We start from the raw sequence: 27,898 nt of genomic DNA, 5'->3' as shown, positions 1-27,898 counted from the left end.
TTTGGAGGAGCTGGGATTTGAACCCAGGACTTTCAGCATGCGAAGCAGACACTCTACCACTGAGTTACACCCCCGGTAAGAAAACTTGTTTCTATCGCGCTGTTGAACCGAGCCGAGCGCTCTCGCAACACTCGCGCGCACCTCTACATACAGACTTTGCGCGTACCTATTAGACTAACTTGCGATGTATGCGAATCATTGAAATAAATCGTTGAATTCGCGATTTTAAATCAATAAAACACATTTACATGTATATAGTAATATATTTTTATTTATTAGTGATTCATCGTAATACCTTGATGTATTAGTAATGGATTTAATTGCAATATGTACAAGTGATCAGAGCGTTGAGCTAGTAAGCGATTTTTACGGTGTTCGTGCACATAGCCTCGGTAGCGCAGTAGGCAGCGCGTAAGTCTCATAATCTTAAGGTCGTGAGTTCGATCCTCACCCGGGGCAATTCTTTTACATCTAAAAACAAATTTCTTGGGAAAAATAATGTATGAAAACAGTAACTATTTTTAGAAATATTCCATAGACTTTACGAAGTATTTTTTAGTTTATTAATTAAGGTTGATTCTCACCCAGGGCAATTATTTTACTCCTAAAAACAACATAATTGGGAAAAATAATGTACGAAAACTTCCTGAAGGAGAAGTTTATGTTTTCATCAAAAAATCCGATTCGGTAATTTTATGTTTTTTCGACGTTTCAAGTCATTCTGAATCGAATGCGACCAAATTTGGAGAAAAGTATGTGTGTGTGTGTTTGTGTGAGAGAGAACAGATTATTTTTAGAAATACTCAATAGACTTTACTAAGTTTTTTATAATTTAATAATTATTAATTAATCATATCTACATTTTAATTTTTGATTATTTTGATTTTTATTAAATATGCAATACGTTGCCAATTATCGTTAAGAAGTTGAGGGAATTATTGCCACGATATTAGAAAAAAAATTACATGGGTCGTGGTTAAAATATTATGAAACCTAAAGTATCAAGTTTTTTTTATTAGCAAAATTTCCTTGAAAAACACTATTTTTTATGTCACGCATACATGAACAACATAACCTTATATTTTTTAACATCTAACGAAGTTTTCTACCCAATTGTGTATGTCAGACATATGTGTCTGAAACGGTTTATAAATATCTTTCAGCGTCAGACACATATGACTGACATGCGATTACAGTGTTAAAAGAATTCTTTGGTTACCAGAGCAAAAAAAAATATTTCCCATACCGGGAATCGAACCCGAGCCTCCTGGGTGAAAGCCAGGTATCCTAGCCACTAGACCATATGGGAGATGTTAAATTCAGTGCAAAACTTCCGTGATATACCGAGAACATACATACATATATGATACATACATACATGATACATACTTATAACGCTATTTACTCAAAAACGGCTTAACCGATTTTAAAAATTTAAAAGCCATCCGATGCAACTCGACAAGGACGGATGTTTATTAAATTTGTGTGACGATCAGCCAAGCTGTTTTTTTATAATTATCAAAAAAAAGTGTAAAAATTTTCGTCCACGTTTTAGCTCACAATTTTGAATCTATTTTAAAAATTTTAAATATGTTCGAGAGATATTAAAAAATTTAAAAACTATTCAATGTAGCTAGTAACTAGAGACAAGGACTAATGTTTATCCTACATACATTTGTATATTATTATACATACATACATTTTTTCTAAGGTATGCCTACATGTTTAGAAACCGGTGAAACGTAAAAGTGTGCAAATCATTTTTTTTTTTCATTCTAATGTTCGAAATGAAATTATATAATAATTAGTGTTTACTGCGACCATCAGCAAAGTTGTTTTTTTGTAATTACCAGAAAAGTGTAAAATATTTTGTGTACGTTTTAAGCCACAGTGTTTATCAATTCTATGCGACCATCAGTCAAGCCGTTTTCTTTTTTTAAAAAAAATTAATTGTATGGGAATCGTTCTGGCTAGTTTTTGGTAAAAATTGGCCGGCAGTTTTCTCGTAATTATGTCTCGAAAAAAATTTTTTTTGACGTTTTGGTAACGATAGATATCGTTGTCTGATATGACACAAATCATTTATTTAAATTTTATTTTAAATGTTATTACTATACTCCTGATCCATTATTTATTAAATCCTATTACCTTTATGGCAAAAGTTTCATAGAAACAATGCTTTGATATTCACACAACCGTTAATGGAATCATATAAACTTTGATACTGAATTGATGCCACGTGTTCTGCACACGTTTTCAGCAACTTGTGCATTAGTATCCAATTAGTAGTTAAATTGATGCATTCATGTTCACTTTAGATAATATTTGTAACGTAATCTCTTTGAAGTCATATTTATTACAGGCCATAGCACGGAAATCGTGGTATTGCAGCAATTATAATTATAGTAAAATAGTCATGGACCCAATCTGTAATGCCAATTACGACTACTTATTTTAAGCAGTCATAGCCTGGGAATAACAGTTAACTGGTTAAATATTCGTATAATTCAACTCAGTCAAATATTCCTGAATGTTAGGGTTGAATGATGGCGTCAACTTGCATTTTTTAATACGATTAATTGGCAACTCATTACTTGGTGTTAGTAATTATACAGTACAAGTTTGTAATATAAGCTCGTGTGCCATATATGGTCAAGGTGTGAAATTGTAATCAGAATCCTTCCTGTTGTAATATTCATTCTGAAGCCAAGCATATAATGTTGCCTGGCTGCAGTCATGTCCGTTCGGCGTAAAGATGCGCCACTAACCCACTGCCATTAACATTATATTGCCGCTCTCGGGTCTTTGACCACAATAAAGGAGTCGATAGAGGATAGGATAGGGCACGATAGCATGTGCACACAATTTGCTGAAATTCCCCTGAGTGAGCAAAATTGTCCGCACAAAAGCTCAAGAATTAAAATCAAAAGATCAGAACATCAATACATTTTTTTCATTTTACATATGTTGAAAATTTTGGAAGCAGTAGCATCAATTGACAAAGAAAAAGTTTTTAAAAAAAATTCCTTTTTTCTCATACTTTAAGTTATATAATTCGCAAAGATATCGAAAATGAATATTTTTATATATCTTTATGTTTTAAACATTTTTGAACATTTTGGCATTCCTTACAAAATAGATATGTGTTATGATTGCGGATACAGATTTTCGTCGACGATTTCAGGAACACGAATCAACCGATTTGAATGATTCAAAAACACTAAATTTGTATTGATAGTGACACGTGCTGATTAATTTTTGGCAGAGGCAGGTCTAGCCGTTTCAAAGATACGGGGCAAAAAGTGCCAAAAATGGTATATCGGTTTTTTGAGATAATAGAGCGTTCGATTTTAATGATTCAAAAACATTTTATTTGACAAAATAAAGATCTGATATAATTTTTTGAAAGGCATGGCTAGCGGTTTCGGAGATTAAATAAAAAAGTAAAAAAAAAATTAGAAGTCAAAAATGTCAAATTCATATAATTTAGATGAACAATTTCATTTTGAACTTCCCGCAGGGTAAGTTATAGTGATCACAAAAAATAAAACAAAAACATATCTTTACGTTGTACATATCTTTACGTTTCAGATGCTTCTGAGCATTTTGACATACCTTAGAAAAATTGAATGTATGTGTGGATACAAATATTTTTTGACGATTTTAGAGAGCACGGATCAACCGATTTGAATTATTCAAAAAAACATTCCATTTCTATTGACGTGGAGATGCGCTGATCAGTTTTTTGCAAAGGCAGGTTTAGTCGTTTCGGAGATACGGAGCAAAAAAATGCCAAAAATGGTAATTTGGTCTTTGAGATAATAGAGCATTCGATTTGAATTATTCATAAAACATTTTAGTTGACGAAGTGAAGAACCGATTAAATTTTTGGGAAGGCAGGGCTAGCGGTTTCGGAGATCCGATAAAAAAAGTAAACAATGTGCCACTTTGGCGGTCAAAAATGTCAAAAACTTATAATTTAGAAGAATGATTTCATTTTGAACTTTAAAGAATTAAAATGATTTGCATACTTTACGTTTCACAGGTTTCTGAACATTCTGGCATACCTTACAATTAGAAAAAATGTATGTATTAAGGTGTATGTATTCGTATGTTTGTATGTGCGGTTACAAATATTTTTCAACGATTATAGAGAGGGATATGTATTAATCTGTTTTTGGCAAATGCAGGTCTAGTAGTTTCAGAGATACGGGACAAAAACTGTGAAAAATGACCATTTTGTTTCTAAGAAATTGGGTCGAATGATCAAAAATAAAAATTCAAATTTTACTATTGCGGAATAAAGAATTATTTGAACTTTAGGAAAAGCAGGTCCAGGAGATCCAGATTTTTTTTTTTTTGAAGAAGGCCATTTGGTGATCAAAATTACTGCTCATTAGGCATATGCACATCAAATTAGCGGATATTTTCGAAAAATATAAATTCAAATATTTCAAAAATTGCAACATTTCAAAAAAGCTTGTAGTGATGTTAAATTAAAGTACTGGAAGATTCTTATCAGAAATTTGCTTTAAAGCATGATGCTATGCACGACAAGATGAATTCAAATTTTTATTACGCTTTTATCCTATTATTATTATATTATAATTAATGAAATATTGCAAGCTTGTTTTTCTATTATATATTTTATCTCAACGCACGAAGCATGCTAATTTTAAATTATTCATCGTTGCTTTTATTTCAAATTACCACCGGAACTTTGCTCACCGTGTTTACGAATTATTTTACGGTTGCGGTGATGCATTCCTAAAGTCTTTTGTACTCGCAAAAAGAAAAAGGACACACTTGTACAAAGCACAAGGATATTGGACGACCAAACCACATAAACGAGTTTTGCATAAGCCATCAGCATTTGTATGCTGCATAAAACCGCAGTAATATTTAATCTTTTACCGCTCCATGAAAGTTTTGGCTCGTCTAACCATTTTTACAGAGAATTAACGAAGTCCAGTGTTTTTCGTCAATAAATGGCGTAGTGTCAACCTTAAAGGTTACCAAGAAATACAAGCTATTGTTCTCTGTGACTTTTATGAGCCCTATTTGCTCTTTGTATGTGATTATTATCCGTCATGCCTTAATATCGGAGGCTTCTCTGCCTATTATTTTCCTTTCTGTGAAATTTGTTTTTGATCTCGCCGACTTTTATTACAGGATAATGACCCGCCCGTATGCGTTATTTTTCATGTAGGTTATTTATTATGTGTACTTATGTACGGGATGTTAAATTAACATGCGTGGTTCCGTCAGATATTTCAGATGGCTTAATGATGCTTATAGATTAAGAGTATATCTTTATTGCTAATTTGTGCAAATGAATACGATTTATTTTCGCGTCGGATATAAACATTTTATAGCAGATATTTATAATACAGAGTTAGGGCGAGGTACTATGTCCAATTTGAATTTTAGCAACACTGCAAAAGCCACACCAACTGCATCACAACAAATAACGCATATCAAATAAACAACTACCTGACTATATTCAGTAAAATTCCCAGTTAATTCATCATTGTAGAAATATGCGTTTTTTGGCTACTTTCCAAAAATTTAGCCGTGGACTTTGTATTCTACTACAATTATTTCGAAAGAAGTTCTCGCCCATTCAAGTTGGCCATCTACATCCTCCTCTGCATATTATTAGCACAGATAGACAACTCTCCTCGATTTCATCTCGAATTCGTATCTTATCCTTGTGCGACCGGTCTAATCAATCATCGAGATAAATTAAATTCTTTCTTGGCAACTCCCTCGATGCAATTTCTCAGTATCCATCTGTTTTATCGATTTCTGTGCCTGTGACCCCCATTGGCGTTGTTTCTTCGCTTCTCTTCTCGTCGATAATCAGCAAAGTCCGTAATTAATCAAAATGTTCTTGCACGCAAAGAATTCGAAAATTGACTTTGTCTTCACGAAAGAATAGGTAAGGTTTTTATATGAAAAGCTTTGGAAAAAGCAAACTGTTTAATAAGATTTTGTCTCTGGGGAAGGCAAGAGGAAATTGTACGATGCAATATATTTCTGCAAGACATTATTGTAGCTAGTATAACAATACTGGAAATATGACGAAAATTCTGTCAGTCTTAAATATAAGACTCACTAAAATCATATGTTTGGCAGACTTTATTCCAAAATAATTATGCATTGGCATTTCGAGATCAATAACAAATTACATTCACGATAGAAATTCCTAGAAAAAAATTGTTGAATGCAAGGCTTCTGCAAAGTTCTTACATTGTAATTACATTAAATGTGCCTACATTGTATTTTCCTTCATGAATAAATTAATTGTCTGGCTATGATACCATCACATACGCCTAAAAAAATCTTTATTTCTCCTTTTATTAAGATTTTTATAATACTAACTAAAATCCCATTCAAAATTCTCACTTACACGCTAAAACAACGCAACCTTTAATCAGTGTATCAATAAAACGAAAACCAATTAATTTTTATTGTCTGTTTCGTCAATAATTTCATATACGGCTTTTTATTATTCTCTAATGTCGATGTTGTATTTAAGTTTTGTTTCCAAAACGACAAATGCCATAATTGACGAGCACAATAAAATAACACATTCAATAGAATAAATTTAAAACCTCATACAATAATGGACCATTGTAAAACGACAGTGTTTTATTCGGATGTAATAGTAAGGTAGTCTCGAGATGAATTACAAAATGAAAAATTCTTGTGAAGATGTAGTTTTGAATATGAAATAACTAGCAAAAGTAGTAAATTTATTATTAACGTTAATGAAAACAAATAAATTTAAATATATACTTTTTCAATACAAAAATACAAAAACCATATATAAATTACAAGGAAGTCAGAGACTTATTACAACAGGTGTAAGTAGGGTCTGTTCCACCTATAGACCGTGGCAGTTAACAGAAGTGTGCAGGTGCGTCATTTTTTCCAAGCAATATAATATTGTACTATCATGAAATTTCGATTAATTTTTATTTTCTACTAATAATTCACCGCTCTCAGTCTATTACTAATGAGTCGCTTTGCAAACACATTATATACGAAAATAGACAGTCGTAAAAATATATACGATCATTGTGGCTGGATATCCGCTCAATTCAATGTAATAAATTTCGAAAATACGTCATAAAAATTCACTGGATTATCAAAAATACATATAACCGTGAAAGTCAAATACAAAGATTTACGAGAATCTGATGCAAATTATATTGAATAATATCATGGTTTTAGTCTGGCCGTCAACATTCGTAATCGGTTTTTGGATAATTGTTAAAATAGCCTCGTAGTTATTGATGGCCTGAAATCGAGTTTTTAATTAACTCGATATATATGAGAGATAAATAAAATTGAGAGTAAAACATACAAGTTGTTCTTGAATATAAATTTTTAGTGTTGGAAAAGAAACGAAGATAGATCGAGCAAGTTTGCAACCACAATATAAATATACAACTTATACATTTTAGTCGAGCAAAAATATATTAATTTCCAGGATCAAGGAACGTCAAAAACAATGAGATATCTCAAAAACGAATGAAGTTAAGATTTTTTTACCAAAAATATTTGAAAGTAGAGGTTAAAAGATATATAAGTACCTATCACCTTGATTTTTACGATGCCGCTATCGGAAGATAAACTGCAAATATATACTATTGTTTAGTTTACGAGACCCTGATATAATATTTAAGTATATACATTATTTAATTGTTTTACGATGTGTAATGTTATTTTTAAATTAGATTTAACCTGTTTTTTATGACATCTATAAAAGCAGACACCTAAGTAGGGTGAACCTGAATTTTTACATTGGCAAAGATATAAAAAATAAACAATATCAATTAAAATATTAATAATGCAATTTTACAATAGATAAATTAAATTAATAGCCATTTCATGCTGCTTATAAATATATCGGGCAAAATACCACATCAAGGTTATATACAGAGTTATCATTGTAAAATAGGTGCCCATGAAATTTTGCATCGTTATAATATAGCTATTATTGCGCAAAGTTCCTTTAAAATTAAAAATTAGACACTGGACCTGTTTTCCCCCTGGTTGTTTGATTTTCCCACGTCTATGAGGTTAAAAAGAACCACGTGGCAAATTTTTAAAAAACAGCAAAAAACACATTTCTACAATGATGAATTAGATGAAATTTTTACTGAACATAGTCAGATAGTTGTTTGTTTGATTTGTGTTATTTGTTGTGATATAATTGGTTTGGTTTTCATATATTTTTTTTATTTCATTAAATTATAACAATCAGAGTCAGAATGACTTTATGAGTTACAGAGCTGATATAAGAAGGAAACTATAATTAAAATAATATATAAAAGTTAAAGTAAAAATAATAATAATTACAACTCATAACATGATTAAAACTAAAGGTAAAATTATAATATAAACTAAATAATCCGTGAAACTGTTCCAATGAACAGCTCACTATGCTTTCACAATATAATTGCTCAAATTTGATTAGAACTATTGTGCCCTGCCCTACCCTAAATAATTTTCTATATAATAATTACAAAAAAGAAATATCTGTTTAATTTGAATAAGTGACATGAGAATAAAATATACGAGTTTAAAAAATATTTTCAATCAAATTTCATATATGTTTTGACAAAATGAGGCAAATGAGTTCCTCTGTTGAGTGCAGAAAACACTGAAACAGGAGAAAGAGTGAAAATGCTGTAATATATCATTTTCTACAAGAGAATAACTTGAATGGAAATGTAAAAATTTGTAGTTGTGTAGTATAAAATTACAAGTGCCAAGGTATTTTCTGCGTTTTATCCTTCCTATTGAATTTGTAGAAGTTAGACATCTCCACCAGGTTGTTTGGCATGACGCCAGTCATTCCTCAAGTTCCATTCTTATACATATTTCTGTCTTCTGGTTTCTAATTAGATTTCTATATTGTCCCTCGAATTTTCTTACTCCATAGTAAATATTTCCTCCGGCTTATAATAAATTCGCTTCCTCTCGACATGTGCTTATCAGGAAAGTTTACAAGTGACAAAACTATAAGCGCCAGAGAGCTCGGTTCGTGAACAATGAAACTTAATAGCTTCATAAGCACACTGCAATATACACACACAGTACACAAAAAGTAAATGTCTAGACAACAGGCACTATAGTACGTCGTCGGCGACCGTCTTAGTAAAATGCTCTTCGAAATAACACGTATATAACTAACTTTTGTTGATATTACTTTATATTCTGCTCTCGCAAGTTTTTATACCGGACTTTTACGATGTAGACGATAACATTCTATGCACGGATCTTTACACACGGATGGAGGAAAACTGGTAGCTAGTAGAACGATTTAAAGAAATCTAAGAAATTATTTGTGATCTCATTTAAGTAAAATATTAGGTTGTCAAATATCTCCCTTCCGCTTTTTTGCTCTTGGTTTATAATACAAAAAGGCGGAAGGGAGATATTTGACAACCTAATACAAACGCAAACTGGATTCACATTCGAATCCATCAATAGTTGACATTACTCAACTTTTTGGTATAAGGAGATTGAAACGGCAATGGTCTTTAGACTTAGTCTTAGATTAGGTCTAATATAATATTATCATATTAATTTTTAAACTGAGAAGATCTCATTGGAGCTCTTCTTAGGCATCGCTCTTAAATATCGTCATTTTAGCTCACAGGAATCTTTATGTATTTCTGATTGCTGAATAAAACGAGTTAAAAAAAAAATAAGTACAAAGTCGCGAAATAGCAATGAGAATTTGTCTAGTTTTGACCATGATTTAAAGTCCTCTTTTTTGATCAGCAAGAATTTTGTAAATTTGTCAGTTAACTTGGGGAAATGTAAAATAGATGGTTAATTGAACATTTGTCTACGTATTTCTCTACAATCAGAATTTCAATATATTTTTTTAGAATCTAGAAGATAAGAATGCAAAATTTGTTTCCCAAAAAGCATCTGAAATAATGTTCCCAAATATGTTGTTTTAGTAAGAAAATTAAATCGTATAAGAGTGTCACAACCGTCCCTGGCGAGTGGACATACAAATAGGTTAAAACAATGAGTTTAAACAGCAAAATAATTTTTATTGTCTGAAACGAGTTTATTGCCAGAAATAAAGTTAACTAGTTAACTAAGGCAAATTGCTAGAACTTCCCGTACCGTAACGAAATGATCGAGATATATTAAATGTTTTCAAATATTTTTTTATAAATATTGTAACATTGTCTAATATTTATAAGAATTATATAAACTGAATTGCAAAGTTGGAATTCTTTGTAGAACAGAATTAAAATTAAAATCTGAATTTTATTCGATATAGAAGAAAAAAATTTGAAAGAAATTAGGATCAAAAATTTTTTTCTCAAAAGCAATTATTTTGTTGAAACAAGCAGAAAGTTCTTTGAATCATTCAAATCGGACGCTTAGTTCTCTCAAAAACCGCCATTTTTTGTACGTTCAGCTCTGTATCTCCGAAACTGCTGGGCCTACCTTTGCCAAAAACTAATAACCACTTTTCCTCGTTATTACGTACTGAATGTTTTTTGGATCATGCAAATCAGATACTCGGTTCTCTCAAAAACTCGATTTGTATTTTCTGCACTCTTTGCTCCGTATCTCCGTAATGGCTCGAACTGCCTTTGCCAAAAACTAATCAGCACATCTTCCTATCGAAAAGAATCGAATGTTTTTTGAAACATTCAAATCGGTTGATCCGTGCGCTCGAAAAAAATGCGGACATACAAAACACACACACACACATCCATTTTTTCTGAGGTATGCCAAAATATTCAGAAACCTTCAAAACGTGGAAAAATGCATAAATTTTCATTTTCGATTTTCGGCCCATAACTATCCTATGGGAAGTTAATAAGAAATCTTTGTAAAACTTTTCTTTCTTATATTGAATTTTTCTTTCCGGTTCTCTTTGGCATTTTGTCTTAGCCAAGTTATCTATCTGTATACAAATTATAATTTATAAAAATAGTATTGATTTAAATAAGGCAAAAAATATATTACTACAGATAATTTTCACTCATAATTTATACTTTATGGGCTCGTTTATGCAGCTACGATAAAAACGTATCTTCTACCATTTGGGTGATAAAAATGCTTTATCAGCTCCTCGCAGACACGTTCACATAAAAGAGCTATCGCACGTGTCCGTCTTTCGCATTTTTCATTTAAAAAAGAATTCTAAATGATATCTACTCTGAAATATATCACTTTAATGCTTCACGTTAGAGATAAATTAATTAACTCCCATCAAAAGTTAGTGTTATTCGTGCAACAAAGAATTTTTATTATCACCGTAAGGAATACGATCGAAGTAGTGCAACGGCTGGTGAGATGGTAAAAGTATTAGTAATGAAAAAAGACTAGTGGCATCGTGCTTTAAGGCAAATTGCTGGAACTTTCTGTACCAAAAACCAAATTAAAAAAAAAAAAACTTTGCACAACTTTGAAAAAATTAGATTTTTGAGAAATTTTAAAATTTTAGAGAAAAATGACTTTTTTGAAAGACTTTATTTTTTATTATTGATTTTTTATTTTAATTTTGAACATTTAGATTTTTTATTTTAATTTTGAACAATTTATTTCTTATACAGGATCTTTTCAAGTGCTATATTATGCATATAGATGTATATATGCCGGGCCAACTAGTATATACACATATATACTGGCCATTTGTTAGTTGTAATTTAATCACGTGATCGATTTTTAAGATTTTTAAAAAAACGTAAAATTTTTGAAAAAAAAAAACTAGTGGTGGATGGCATCCTATCTTAAGGCAAATTGCTGGAACTTTCCCGTAATAAAATATTCGAGGAATTTTAAATGTTTTCAAATAGATTATTATTATTTATACTGTAACTTAAAATATATGTTTACAGAAAAGTTAATAAACAAAACTTAATCAATCGACTTTAAAATGAAGGACATTGTCTATTATTTATAAGAGTTATATAAGGTAAATTGCAAAATTAAAATTATTTATTTGAAGTATATAAGTTAGCTAGAAAAAAATTAAAATTCGAATTTTTTCGATATTCAAAACAAATTTTTTTTGGAATTTAAAATAAAAAATTGGCCAAAAGTAATCGTTTTGTTAATACAGGCAGAAAGCTTCTTGAATCATTCAAATCAGATGCTTAGTTCTTTCAAAAACTGCCATTTTTGCACATTTAGCTCGGTATCTCCAAAACGGCTGGACTTGCCTTTGCGAAAAATAAACCACTTCTTCTCCCCATCATTACGAATTGAATGTTTATTAGATCATTCAAATCGGATGCTTAGTTCTCTCAAAAACTGCAATTTTTTGCACATTTAGCTCGGTATCTCTGAAACGGCTGGACCTGCCTTTGCAAAAAATAAATAAGCACATCTTCCAATCAATATGAATCGAATGGTTTTTGTACCATTCAAATCGGTTGATCCGTGCGTCCGAAAACGTCGACGAAAAACGGTATCCATATCCATACATCAATTTTTTCTGAGGTATGCCGAAATGTTCTGGAACTTTTAAAACGTGAAGAAATGCAAAAATTTTCAATTTCGATTTTTGGACGATTACAATAACTTACCCTACAGGAAGTTAACAATGCAATTATTTTTTAGGTCTAACATTAAAAGCAAAAATGCGTTTTCAGTTGCCTATATGATTTTATTATCCCTTATATTGTTTGCTCATGCCATACATTTCGTGCCCGTTCAATATTTTGTACAGATTACGAAAATATTATTAAGTACACAGCTTTCACTATTGACACAAGACTTCCGTTTATTTGCACACTATTAATTTGAATAATTTTATACAAAAGGCTTATTTGTACAAATAAAAAAGGGCAACAAGGGACCAGATCACAATAGTTACATACCGGCAAGGTATTTATCAAAAATGAATACAGGATTTTGTGTTTGCGAAGGCGTCAAATCCAACACGTTTGTAAAGCAGGATTTGTGAATTAACAACAGATGTAAATAATACATTTATTTCTTTCAATTCTTACTATTCAATTTATGTATTTGTTGGATTTCTACCAAGAACTGGTACCAGCAACTTTGTAGTAATCGATATTTCTAGAAACAGACTTAGGATCAAATCTCTCATTTATCTCGATAAAGTAGTACAAAAATTTTAGTAATTTTAATTACTGTGATGAAGTAAGTTTTAGATACAAATATTTAACAACCTCTGGTAATCCCAGGATAAAGCTACATTAAATTTGTAGCATATGGTAGACTGGACAATGGCTTAAAATGTCTAATCTCACTTGATCTACGACATAGTTAAAATTGCTGGTTTGTCTGCTCTCATACTGGTAATAAAAATACTAAAAATAAAATGAGAAAAAACATTAAAATTTTCTTTGTACTTTTCCATAATATTTTATAAAAGTATATAATTTGAATAATATTTCAATGATGTATTTTTTTACCGAATTTTAGAATTGATTTTAAAATTGCTTACAAAATTACAATTTTTTTTTATTACCACATTTAAAATATATTTGAATTGGAAAAATATTTTGATTACGTAATTTTTTTTACCGTATTTTATAATTAATTTTAAAATTGTTTAAAAAATTAGATTTTTTTCTTATTACCATAGATTTTTTGCCTGCACATTGCCAACTCCAAGTAGAACATACAATAAAAATAATAAATTCAATTCGGGCGCTCTTTGACCCAACTTTATTGTGAGAATTAATGAGGCCACCTCATAAATTTAATAGATTTTAATCTAAATATGCCCATGTGAAATATTTAGTTTACAAAATATAAAATGAGAGGTCAAGATGAGGCTATCGCGTTGGGAAAATTCCCTAAAATAACTAATTGCATCAAAATTTTCTTACAAATGTTGTAATTTTAATGCATTTTTTGAGAAAGGTGAAAAACATAAATCTTATTTCACACATTTGTCTAGCACAAATTAAAAACTATAGTAAAATATCTAATTGGTCAATTTTATCATCAACAATAATTTTTGTTTAATTTTTTCTTGCATTTTGAAATTTTTTAACTTCCCGTAGGGCAAGTTATAGTAATCGCAAAAAAATCGAAAATGAAAAATTTTATATATCTTTACATTTGAAAACCTTCTGAACATTTTGGCATACCTTAGAAAAAATGGATGTATGTGTGTGTGGGTGTGTGTATGTGCGTGTATGTGTGTGTGTGCGGATACAAATTTTCGTCGACGACCCTTCACTGCTGCAGTAATTCCGGCCTTCTGCGAGAATGAAATTTAAAAAAAAAAAATTCTTGTTAAACTAGATAATATTGTCTGTAAAATGACCTACGATAAAGAAAAAAAATAAAAAATTGACAACATGCAAGCGTTTTTTTTAAAAACAAGTCAAATTTTTACCAAAATTTTGGTCGTTTTTAGACTGCCAAAATTCGATTTTTGATTCGATCAAAAAATCGATAGTTTATATTACGGAGAACTATATATAGAACAAGTAAAAAAAATTCGATAGTGATCGGATCATTTGTTTTTGAGTAATCGCTGCAGCAAATTCGGAAAATGCTGTTTCGAGAAAAACGCGTTTAAAGATAAAATGATCGTTATACTATATACTATATATATACTCTTTGAATGGCTGTGATTCAAAAACTATTTGAGATATCGATTGAAAATTTTGGTATGTTATTTTTAAAGGTATAACCTATCGAAATATGGAAAAATTGAATATTCGATCTTTTGAAAATTTCACACTTATTGTGCTTCTAAATATTTATTGTTTATATTATGAAAGTCTTACAAATAAATTTGCATTATAATCATGATTGCAAATAAGACAATGTATAATGTATCTCGAAGACGGTTTTTCCATAATATATTCAGGTCATGAAGATATTCCCTGACAGCTGACAAGTGCTCTCAGTTTTGCCTTAATATTTACACTTCGATGGCTTGTTTGTGTTCCGCAATTGGATTTATCTCCTAAAAGTTCAAGAAACTTATAATTAATTCTGTTAGTGAATGTAAATTCATAATTTGTAGTTCCAGGGGATGGGATGACTTTAACTTTGGATTTATATATGAATTTCTAGGTTTGATGGTGTATGTGTTAGAAATTTTGCATTAAAATTAATCAACAGTAAAATATTTCAATAACAATTCTGTACGCCAATTTTTAATCATAAATACCTGAAAAAGTTTATGCATTGTTTCACTATCGACGCGTATCCTAAAACAAACAACTGTTTCCTGTTATTAGTAATGATTCGTCGGTCAATTAATTAAATTGGTTTTTGCATGTTTTGTTTGACAATAGTTGTTTGGAATATTTAGAAATTCCTCTATACATATGCCGGGAACAAAACAAACGAGCTCGGTTTATGGAATTTAAATGAAACACATCTTTCTTGCCGTTTCCTCAGTTCATAAAAGCATTTGTATGTAAACAACAAACAACGGATGACATTCTTTACATATTACAAAATACTGTAAGTTATTGTGGCTTTTTTAAATCATTTAGGAATGTAGGCCGGATTTGAACTTGTAAACATACAAAACTAGAATTCCTATTTTATTTGCTCAAAATGAAAAAAAAAAGATTGGCTTGGGGAAAAAACTATATTCTAAAGTAGATATTAATTTTTGGATATATTAATTTTAAATTTTATACTGATCTGGTAACATAACCATAAGTTTCTTAAGTCTAATTTCAATTCCTATTGATAAAGTGTATTACGTTAAACAACGCCTAAATAAATATTGTTTTCACAATTTCACTCATCATCATATAATATTTCTGTTTGAAGAACTTCATGTAGTTATAATTAACATGCATTCATTGACTCCTTGTATTTTTTATACTTTTTTTACTTTTTCGCTGGCGATATAATCTCCTTCTTTGAACAGCTGTAATATCGGTCTTGCCTAAAAATTATTTTCCATTTTAATGACTTCAAAGATTTATAAAAAATACGAATAATATGAAAATAATTTCTAATCAATGAACTTACGTTTAGTACACAGCACAAATGTTTAATTTGTTTTATCATTTTCAAGGAACAGGGTAAAATATTCTTCTGATTCAGGTATTTTTTTATTTAAATCAATAAATACATTCTTAAAAATGCTACTACAGGTTAAAATTAATATCTCTTAAAATGCTTTCTAAAATTATTTATTCATATATCTACATATGATAATACATTTTCCTCAATGGTCAATTTTCTAACAATGGTCATAACAATAGTATAATACGTGTGCTTTGAATGTGGTTAATTTATGTAAACTATGCTGTTATTGCATTATTTGATTACATACTCCAGCTTTCAAAATTAGAAACAGCAGAAACGGCGTTTCGAGTAAATTTCCAGAGCATTAAAAACCGCGAAACCGCAGTTTCGAGAGCAGTTTGCAGCATGTATTATTAAACATCTAAAATTAAGCATTAAACGAATATGTATAGTATAGATATATGTAATTATACCCATGATTTGGTTTTGAATGAAGAAATTTTTACTTTTTTGCTAATCACAAAAAAACGGTTCGGCCAATCATTGTGCTCGTCAACACGAGTTTCGTCATATGGTTTTTACTTTTTCCAAATTTAGTCTCAATCGTTCCAGAATGACTTGAAACGTCGAGAAAACATGAAATTAGCATATCGAAATTTTTGCCAAAAATATACTTCTCCTTCGGAATTCACACGCATCGTTTTTTTAGTATTACAAACTTACCGAAGGAGAAGTTTTGGTTTCCATAAAAAACTCAGATTTGCTAATTTTAGGCGTTCTCGACGTTTCAAGCCATTCTGAATCGAATGAGACCAAATTTGAAAAAAAGTAGGTGTGTGTGTATATATACACGTATGTGTGAACAGATTTTTTGTCATAAATCGACGTTTTATCAAAAACTGTTGGACCGATTTCAAAAAGCCGTTCGATGTATCTCGATGAGGACTTGCGTTTGTCATTTTGAGTGATGATTGGCCAAGCCGTTTTTTCGTAAATAGCACAAAAGTGAGAAATTTGTTGTACACGTTTTAGCCCGAAATTCTGAATCGATTTTAAAAATTCAAAAACTGTTGGGAAGACATTGGTTGGGAGTCGACCTGATTAGTTTTGGTAAAGATCGGCCAGGCCGTTTTCTTGAAATAAAGTGTTAACAAAATTTTTTTCGACTATTTTCATTATTTTTTTGACGGTAGATACCATAGTCTTATAGATCATACTAAAATATTACAGCCCTACGACAACTCGTTTAAATTTAAAAATTCGTCAAAGTTTGCAAAAACAAGTATCGTTTTTTGGCATTTCTCAAAATTAGACCTTTTATCGACGTTTGCTCAATAACTCCTGAAACGATTTCAGAAATTTAAAAGCCATTTGAAGTATCTCAATGAGGACTATCGTTTGTGAGTTTTTTGCGTCGATCTGCCGAGATATTTCTTTGTAATTTAGTAAAAAGTTTAAGCTCACACTACCAAATCGATTTAAAAAAATCAAAAACTGTTCGAAAGATATTAGTTGGGAAAGATCTTGATTAGATTTAGGCGTAAATCTATCGAGCCGTTTTCTTGTAATTAACTGTTGAAAAAAATTCAAGCCGATTTTTATGGAACTTTTTTTGGCGATATATATCATGGTCTTATAGAACTTACAGAAATATTACGACCTTACGACAAGTAGATTAATTTTTAAAAATTCATCAAAATTTGAGAAAATGAGTAGTTTTTTTGACGTTTGTTTGACTTGGTCTTAATGAACATACTAAATCATCAAAGTTCTACGAAAAACTGTTCAATTATAAAAATTATTGATTTTTGAAAATTTGCATTTAGAAAATACTCCGAGTTAACGTGTTCGTTCGTTTTCAATTATGTGTAATAAATCCACTCGGAATACTTTTAATCACTCTTAAATTAATTTATTGATTAAGCCGATTATTTACACATATCGGTAAGTTCATGTAACTTGCCTCAAGGCAAAATACCAATACCAACTAGTTTGATCTTGCGATTCGAGTAAAATATAAAAAATCTCACGCTTTGTTTGATTACTATCACTGTTTCTTCTATTTTTCTCCATCAAAGCGCGGATTCTCCATCCAGTCCGTAAAACCTAATTCTGTTAAATTCGCTGGCGTGAAATTTCTACGGTATGTTTAACTTGGCAAAACAAAAATGCGTTTTCCCCTTCGGAGAGGAGCTGATGCTTTCATTTCAATTCGTCTCGACGCCGAACTTCCAGCCAACCATTCGACACACACGCCGTCAGGGAATTTGTAAATTTGTCTGGGGGCCAGTCTACTTGATAATAGGATTTCCATGTCAGCAATATAAAGGCAACAGACTGAATTGACAGACGAAAAAAATGCTCCGGTATCATTGATTCAGTAGTAGATTTCCAATAATGCGTGCTAGTTTTTACCCAAACGCACGCAGTTTTGTAACGGTGATTGAAGGGCAAACTGATAAAAATAGAATGGAAATAGTGACATCAATCAAAATTGAAACTAGTGGTGTAAAGCATCGTGCCTTAAGACAAATTGCTGGAACTTCCCGTACCGTAATGAAATATTCGAGAAATTTTAAACGTTTTCAAATATGTTATTACAAATACTGTAACTTTCATGATTTTTGCTATCTTGTTATATCTGTGCAAATCAAATGTAAATCATAAATCAATTCGTCTCCAGAACATTAACAATCGTCATGGCATTTCGAATTCAATTTCAAAAAATAGTTGCCTAATTTAAACAAAATTGAAAAAGTGCTCCCGTATAGTCACAGTCTAAACGCATTTGCAAATAATTCTGTGCCATATTTTCACTTATACTGTGCTTAGCTTAGTTTTCACAAAATTGAAAAAGTGCTCCAGAACATAAACAGTCCAAACGCACTTGGGTAAACATTTGTACCAGAGTGGCGCTTAGACTGTGCTTAGCCTGGGTAATTTTTTCAATTTTTAATCCAAAATTACAAAAAATTTTACGGTAAGTGAAAAAAAATTAATATTTGTTTATTCTCAAAAGCAATTGTTTTGTCAATACAAGCAGAAAGTTTTTTAGATCATTCAAACCGGACGCTCAGTACACTCAAAAACTGCCATTTTTTGCACATTTAACTCTGTATATCCGAAACCGCTAGACCTGCCTTTGCCAAAAATTAATCACCACTTCTCCCCGTTATTACGAATTGAATGTTTTTTAAATCATTTAAATCCGATGATCCGATCTCTCAAAAATTCGATTTCTATTTTCTGCACTTTTTGCTCTGAATAAACTAATCAGCTCATCGCCCTATCAATAGGAATCGAATGTTTCTTGAATCATTCAAATCGGTTGATCCGTGCGCCCGAAAACGTAGACGAAAAAATGCGGACATACAAAACACACACACACACATCCATTTTTTCTGAGGTATGCCAAAATGTTCAGAAGCCTTCAAAACGTCGAGAAATGCAAAAATTTTCATTTTCGATTTTCGGCCGATTACTATAACAACCCTACGGGAAGTTTAAAAGATCAAGAACTTTCAAAAAAAAAAAATTCAATGCTAGCTTAAGATACAAAAAGGTCCAGCAATTTGCCTCAAGCCACTACTAGTTACATTTGTTCCATTGGCGATTTTTTAACAACAGACTTAATTACCCAAGCCAATTATCAATTAAGTGCATTTAATTCTACGCCACGCAACTAAAATTTATAATTACAGAACAGAGGTCAAATTTTAATTGAATTAATTAATATTAATGAGATTCTTGAATTGCAATTACGTACGCTTCATGAAGTAACTTCTTTATACATTAGCAGTTTGTAACAATTTTCATCCAATTAAGTTATAATTGAAACGGGATGATTATAAAAATTTGCTGACTTTTTTCTAACTATACTCTTCATTTTAGAGTGTTCTTATACTGCCTAAGTGTGTTTAGTTGTTTTGAACAATATTACAAAATTCTAGAAAAATTTATATATGTTAAATCAATATCAGCATATATCAGAACCTAAATATTAAAAAGATATTTTTCATATAGAACTTTAAATATGATTTCATTTCTACCACTTTCAATCTATAATTAGTTGATATTTTCTTTATTCCATCAACGATTCATGGTCTCATTAATATTGTTACTATAATTATCCTTACCATTTACTAGTTAATTACGATTTTGATCACATACATAATGAGTAGGACTGTAATCAGCATTCTATTCTATGACGATCATAAATCATATTTAGTAGGATGTTTGAATCGCTTCGGGAATAATAATACGTTGTATAATAATATAGGCTTCTATATATATGACGTGCATGACTTATGAATGGCATAATATCGATTCGAATAAATAAATTACCAAAATAGGAATAAAAAATTCGAAACTTTCAGTTAATGCGATAAAAGTTTGAAACTAATAATGCCTTTGTAGGTAATTTGCTAGAACTTCCCGTACCGTGATTTAAAAATTTCAAAAGCTTAGAGAAGAAAGTTATATTTTATTTGAGAATTTTAAATTTATTTGAAGATTTTTAAAATTTTTGAAAATATTCAAGGAATTTGATTATGAGGAAAATTGTCTTTCAAGAAAATAAAATCGAGATCCATATAAAAAATATTTCTTAAATATTTATGTTCTGATATATGTTGATATTCATTCACCATGTATAAATATAATATTGTTCAAAATTATAAAATACACTTAGGCAGTCTAATAACACTCTGAAATGAAGAATATTGTTAGAAAAAAATCAGCAAATGTTTATAATCATCTTGTTCCAATTAAAACTTAATTGGATCAAAATTGTTACAAGCTGTTAATTTTTTAAAACTTAAAAATTTTGAGAATAATTTTCTGAAGACTAACCTTTTTTGCTTATTTGTTAATTTTGTAAATTTGAATTTTCTTGACGTTAAAAAAAGGTTCAAAAAAGATATATTTCAATACATAAATCTGGTACTTAATAATAATTTATAAAAATTTAAAAACAAATTTCAATAATTATAAATGTGTACATAACACTTCTAATTTCCTTCGGATTTCTACCCGTAGGTATATCATCCCTCATATCTGTTCTCTCAATACAATAAGTATTTCAAATATGAAAGATGTGATGCAATTGTGTGACAAATGAAATTTCTTGAAAGTTTTTGATACTTTTTATGTCGGTCGATCGAGTCTATCGAAGATATACTTGATTTTCGGCCGCCAATTGGCATTTTTTTGAGAAAAAAAATCTGGATCTCCGAAACTTCTGGACTGGCCTTTGCAAAAATTTAATCAAATTGTCGTTACATCAATACAAGTGGAATGTTTTTTAAATTATCTAAATTTATTATTTAAATCGGTTGATCCGTGCGGCCGAAATCTTGGACAAAAATTTGTATCCATACATACACACACATACACGCACATCAATTTGAGACCAACCTGGAATGCATAAAGGCATTTCCTTCGCTATACAAAAAAAAGCACATCAGTTTGTTCTGAGGTATACCAAAATGCTCAGAAACCTCTGAAACGTAAAGATATGCAAAAAGTTTCATTTTTCATTTTTGGTCCATTTGTCCATTACTATAACTTACCCTACGGAAAGTTAATAATGTTTGTTGTAAGAATTTTTACTTATTACGCTAGTAAAATCCTGCGATTTGACGTATCATCTTTATCAAAAATTTAACAAATATTATATAAGTCTATAATCAAACTAAACTATATCCTGCGGCGAATGTTGGATAATATTTTATAATTATAAAACACACCCCCGAGACGAATCTAATCCGGCATGAAGGGCTCGCCCCCGGCAGCCAGGAATGCTTAAAATAAAATTACTTTCGCGATATTGCGCGGCTTAATTATTATTCTGTACGAGTATAAGCGAGACATAATCCCTCGAACAACGTATGCAATATGTAGTAGAAGGTATAGGAAGGTTGGAAGGTAGGAAGGTTGGGAAGGTTGGGAAGGTTGAAGCTCGTCTACGTGCCGTGTCCGGCTTAGAGATGCTCCTAATCTCGGATTTTGGACGATGTTATCAAACGGCCGAGATCGGAGGATCAAACTCGGCTTTTGGCATAAGCATTAAGAGGAGAAATCTCTTCATCAATTAGGTTAAGTATTCAGTAATATTTTTTATAATTAATTTAACAAATGTTGTCTACTATAGATGCGATTCCAAGAATACAAAACCATATCTCACACGAGTTTCCCGAAAAAATTGTGTTCTCGAAGATGCGACATTCTGTGACCACCCGTAAAACTGGATCTCCTGATTGAAAATTCCATATTTTAATTTGCATCTACTGTATTCTTATAATTAAGTAAAAAAAAATAATATAAAAAAGAGTTGTTAAAAAAAAGTAAAGGGTAAATGATGTGCAACCAGTCATTTCCTCAAGAAGCTAATTGCTAGTCATTTAAGGGGCACAACTAGTGAGAAATTTTCAAAAAATCGAATTTTCAATTTTTCTATATTTCGATAGGTAATACCTTTAAAAATAACATACCGAAATTTTAAAATTTTTTTATCTTAAATAGTTTTTGAGTTACAGCCATTTAAATAGTATATATATATATATATATATATATATATATATATATATATATATAGTATATAGTATAATGATCATTTAATCTTTAAACGCGTTTTTCTCGAAACAGCATTTTCCGAATTTGCTGCAGCTGATCAAAAACAAATGATCCGATCACTATCAAATTGTTTTTACTTGTTCTATATATATAGTTCTCCGTAAAATGAACTATCGATTTTGTGATCGGATCAAAAATCGAATTTTGGCAGTCGAAAAACGACCAAAATTTTGGGTAGAATTCGACTTTTTTTTGAAAACGCCGTCATTTTGTCAAGTTTTGTTTTTTTTCTTTATCGTAGTACATTTTACAGTCAATATTATCTAGTTTAACGAGATTTTTTTTTTAAATTTCATCCACGTAGAAGGCCGGAATCACTGCAGCAGTGAAGGGCCTTTTTTGTCGCGTTAAATTTAAAGATATTTAATTATTTTCTTCAAAAAATTTACTTTGTATTCTTAAAACATGTATAAATATATTCCTAAAATTTTGAAATAATTGATAAAGTAGTTTTTTAAATATAAATTCCCAAAAATCACATTTTTTTTAGACGGTTACACTAATTGGGTGTAACCTTAATCATTTTTATTAATAAATTTCACCTTATACCAATTTCATTAATACTGCGTTTAATATCCTCGCATTTATATAATGAAATTTACAAAGCCTGTAGAAATTTTTAATATGAATAACGGACAAGAGAAATCTGCATCAGTTATTATGAATAAACTGCTGGTCTGAAGGGATTAAATTTTAATTAAATTAATTCAATTCTAGGACGCAGGATGAAAGAATTAAAAAGAAAGCTTGTAGTTGTGTGGATTATTTATTTTTCGTTGCCACGAAGCAAGTTTGTGTAATATTTCATTTGCAATCTGAATAATAAATTGTACTGCGGCCGTTTGTTAAATTGTAACCATTCACAGTAGGTAATATATTTTATTTATTAGAGTATACAAATGCACGAGAAACTTTTTTTAGCGAACTAGTTATTAGTAAGTAAAATTTACATAATTATTATTTTGTGGATTGTCGTAAGATCCGGTTGAAAATATTTACTTATAGATTTTGCCGGGCAAAGACCTTGAATGACATTGTTAAAAATCGATGCTCGTCCATTTTTACGAGCATAAAATACTCAGATGCTTATCTATCTTCATGTTGACCATTGCAATTCACGTCGGTGTTCTTCTTGTCATTCTGGTTTCATTAGAAATTCGGCAATTGTCACGTTTGTAACGTCAATTCGGGGGCCAAAAGCACCAGGAACAATGCAAACAAGTAATATCATTAGCGCACAAGAGAAAAAAAATTACAAATTTTAATTATTAATTATATTTACAGACTACTTTTTATTTTTCTATAATTTTCTTCAGATAATATTTTCAACACCTAAAAAAATTAATGGTTTAGAAAAATGTTACAAGAATTGATTTAATTTATTAGCTTTCATTTCAATTTTCTTATTGACGGATACTGTGACCGTGGATTTTAAATTCAAATTAATTCATGTTTGATGCCAACCTTGGCCATCTTAATATCAAGCAGTATAATATCAAATTTTCACTTGAGATAATAGATCTTCAATACAACATCAAGTTAAAATTTCCTTTTAGGAGCATTACTGCATATTAATAATAAGTCACAAAACACCGAGAAAAAAAATAACGAAAAAAATACTTTATTTGAAAATTTGACATGAAGTCTATTATCTCCTGATTTCGACGTCACCCGATTTCAGGCGATTTCTGGTTACAAAATATTTGCTCTTTTCTTTACTTTAAATTTTAAAAAATTCATAATTTTTTTGTTCAAGATTTTATACCCGCAACCCTTTTAAACTGCTCTACTCTATTAGAAAAATGTTACAACTCTTAATGATGGTTACAATATCAGGCTGTAACGATTTGGATTCCAAATTTAAATTAATTCTCGTATGTTATCAGATTTTCACTTGGAATTATAGACTTAAAATATAATATACTTGAAACTTTGCTGCAGAATATGAAAAGTCAATAAAATCTTGTTCAAGTCATAAAAAATCTACCAGAACTAGAAAATGACCATAGGTGAGCTCAAAGATTTGATTATATATCAAAGATAACAAAACAGAGACAAATCGTAGTTTAAATAAAATAATATTCCCCAAATATAGAGAAGTGAAATTTATATTTTAAATTTTACCCTACTTGTAGCAATAAATCTGTTGACTGCCATATTGTTGCTTTTGGTTTTTGTTATTAAAATCTTTTTGTATGTTTTGTACACTTTACACAGAGACTTGCATATAAGAATGATTAATGAATGAATTAATAAAAAACAGATGTAAATAATATTATCGGAAAGCAAAGGGTCACTACATAATCGAATTGAACCAAGAATTGCATACACGAATACTGAAAAAATGCCATACGATTTAAATTTAAAAAATGTGGCCTCACGTTGGAGCTAAACTCCTCAAAGGCATAGAGTCTAAACCATAGTTTACAAACATAATATTTATTTTTACCAAACAATTTTTTTTAATTTTGTTTTGTAAGATATGCAAAAATCTATTTTTGCAATGATACAACAATTATTTCAATTATCTCAGTTTGAGTCAATCCTTATAATTATTCTGTACCAACTAGAATTCTACGCCAATGGTGTTTTCAGTTTTCGCCCTTGTTGATTCGAATCATTAGCACGTAGAGCGGCCGAGTCCGCGACCGGTGTGTGAAATAGGCAATAGACTTGATTTTAGCGTCGACGGAACGTGAATGTGCCATGTTTGGAAATGATTCGTTGTATAAACATTAACGTTTACTATACTAGCTTTGGCACCCATTATACATACATACATACTGCACAAATAACGCCTTTACGAGCCATACGGAGCTGGTGGAATTGGGTATTCAAAAGGCACAGGGACAATTGAACATTGCAGTAATTATATCAAGAAGATAAATGGATTTTTTTTTATTTATTTTTAACAGCAATCAGAACCTCACGTCTTATGAGCTGTTGGGCTGAAACTTCTCCTTACTTCGTATTTTTAGATGGTAACCCAATGGTTAATCCATCCATATTTGATGATTTTTGTTATTAGAATTAATCTAATAGGGCTGACTTTTTATTGGTGCAGCAATGCCGGGCAAGGGCTATTTTCACTTGGAAACTTATTGCTATGTATATTTTCAAGTGAAAATCGTTGTCACTGCTGCCTGACAACAGGCTGCTCGAAGTGGGTATCGAACCCGGGGACCTCTGAAACAAGACCCGTCGCTCTTAACCGCTTAGTTACGGGCGAGCCCAGATAAATGGAATGGAATCATCTAGAAGTTTAAGAAAATATGGATATAATTAAATCAAGTGGCGTGTAGTTTTTCTTGATTAAATTTTATTAACTTCCCGAAGGGTAATGTGCCGAAAATCGAAAATGAAAATTTTTGCATATCTTTACGTTTCAATGGCTTATGAACATTTTGGCATTCTTTAGAAAAAATGGGTGTGTATATGTGTTTATCTTGTATCTTACAGTATTTATAATCTATATATGTTAAATGGATTTCAGATTATTTTTTATCATGGGATTAATCAATAATTTGGAGTTTTTGAAAAAACATATTCAGAAATTCATTTTTAGTTAAAGTGATAAAAATATGAAAATTGTCCTTTCCAATGTTATTTGAATTTAAAATTTTTATTTAAATATTTTGGCTTTATTTTCAAAAAGAAAGTAGCATTTCCCAACATTCATATCGTTTTAAAAAAATATGAGAGTAGTCGCTTTTTAATTGTCATTTTTCAGTGTTACTAACTTCCCATATGGCAAGTTATATATATATAATAATCGCAAAAAAATCGAAAATGAAAATGTTTATATAAAGGTTTCTGAACATTTTGGCAGAGTTTAGAAAAAATTGGTGGTGTTTGTGTGTGTTTTCGATATAGTTTTAATTTTTGGTACAGGAAGTTACTACACAAGTTTTAATTTTAACATTGGAGTCATCAATCTCGCATATATTAAAAACAATTGATTTCTTCGAATTGCGTAAAGTGCGTTTTTGAGAAAACACTAGTTGTTAAAACACACAAAAATAACAACATTTTAATATTTGAGAAAGTTATTCATCATCGCCATTTTTACACAAATTTCATTCGTGAAGCGGCCTAGAATAATATTAGCTTTGTCGCGATGAAATGTGAATTGCGAATGTTTAGTTCTTTTAAAAATTGTTACGTGCCCCTTCAGCGCACATAAAACAACAATTATTTTGATGGCAATGAATGTGTTATTCATCCGCGTTTTATTTTTACTGCTTTCGAAACGTCGCGCTGATTCGAGTTCAAGATAATTTATAGACTCTTGAATTTAAAATACTCTCGGGATAATAGAAATAAATTATGTGTGTGACACTTGGAGCCGAATTGCAATGGAATTGCATATTTGTGATTTTGTTCACAAAACGTTTGTAATTTGACATTTGATACGTTAATCAACAAATTCCTACAGATAAAATAATCCATACGAATACCTCTGTCCTTTTGTGCCATGTTACACATTGTAAAAACTCGCCAATGTCCGTATCTACAATACATTTTCTGTATATAAGCTTTTCGCCTCATTGTATCACCGTAAATCTCGTTTTCGAGATCTGATTCTGACATGAACAGTATATATGGTGATAGACAATATCTACTGCTTACCCTCGGGGCTAACTGAAATGTCTCGAAAATGGACAGAAATATTCTAGCGTAGGTTGTACCTTGTTTAATGGATTCAATTTGTGAATAATAAATTTACGTTGCTTTCTCTTATTGTGATGACTGATGACACGATTTAAACTAGTTGGGTGTATGGCATCGTGCCTTAAGGCAAATTGCTGGAACTTCCCGTACCGTAACAAAATGTTCGAGGAATACTGAATGTTTTGAAATAGATTATTATTAATATTGTAACATGGTCTAATATTTATAAGAATTATATAAACTGAATTGCAAAGTTGAAATTATTTGTGCAAAGTATATTAGAACAAAAAAAATTAAAAAAAAAAAAAGTTGAAACATTTTTTTTCCAAAATCAATTATTTTGTTAAGACAGGCAGAAAGTTCTTCGAATCATTTAAATCGAACGCTTAGTTCTCTCAAAAACTGCAATATTTTTGCACATTTAGCTCAGTATTTTCGAAATGGCTGGACCTGTCTTTGCCAAAAACTAATCACTTCTCCCAATCATTAAAAATTTAATGTTTTTTTTGGATCATTCAAATCGGACACTCCGTTCTCTCAAGAACTCGATTTCTATTTTTTGCACTCTTTGCTCTTTATCTCCATAACTGCTGGACCTGCCTTTGCCAAAAACTAA

At 30.5% G+C, this 27,898-nt stretch overlaps 1 protein-coding gene and 2 non-coding genes across 3 annotated transcripts in view; 2 read left to right on the top strand and 1 right to left on the bottom strand.

The window, feature by feature from the left end:
* Window positions 1-27,898, top strand: part of LOC113373386 (serine protease inhibitor 27A-like) — a 116,858-nt gene that overhangs the window by 68,729 nt on the left and 20,231 nt on the right. The gene's annotated exons all lie outside the window — the stretch shown is intronic.
* Trnaa-cgc lies at window positions 3-74 on the bottom strand. The gene has a single exon. It is a non-coding gene; the product is annotated as a tRNA-Ala (tRNA).
* Window positions 387-459, top strand: Trnam-cau. The gene has a single exon. It is a non-coding gene; the product is annotated as a tRNA-Met (tRNA).

The sequence above is a fragment of the Ctenocephalides felis genome, unplaced genomic scaffold (assembly GCF_003426905.1).
Source record: "Ctenocephalides felis isolate EL2017-DRISC unplaced genomic scaffold, ASM342690v1 CF-g0.4_SCAFFOLD_01604, whole genome shotgun sequence".
Taxonomy (NCBI): Eukaryota; Metazoa; Arthropoda; class Insecta; order Siphonaptera; family Pulicidae; genus Ctenocephalides; species Ctenocephalides felis.
This window is presented reverse-complemented; position numbering and strand designations above follow the sequence as displayed.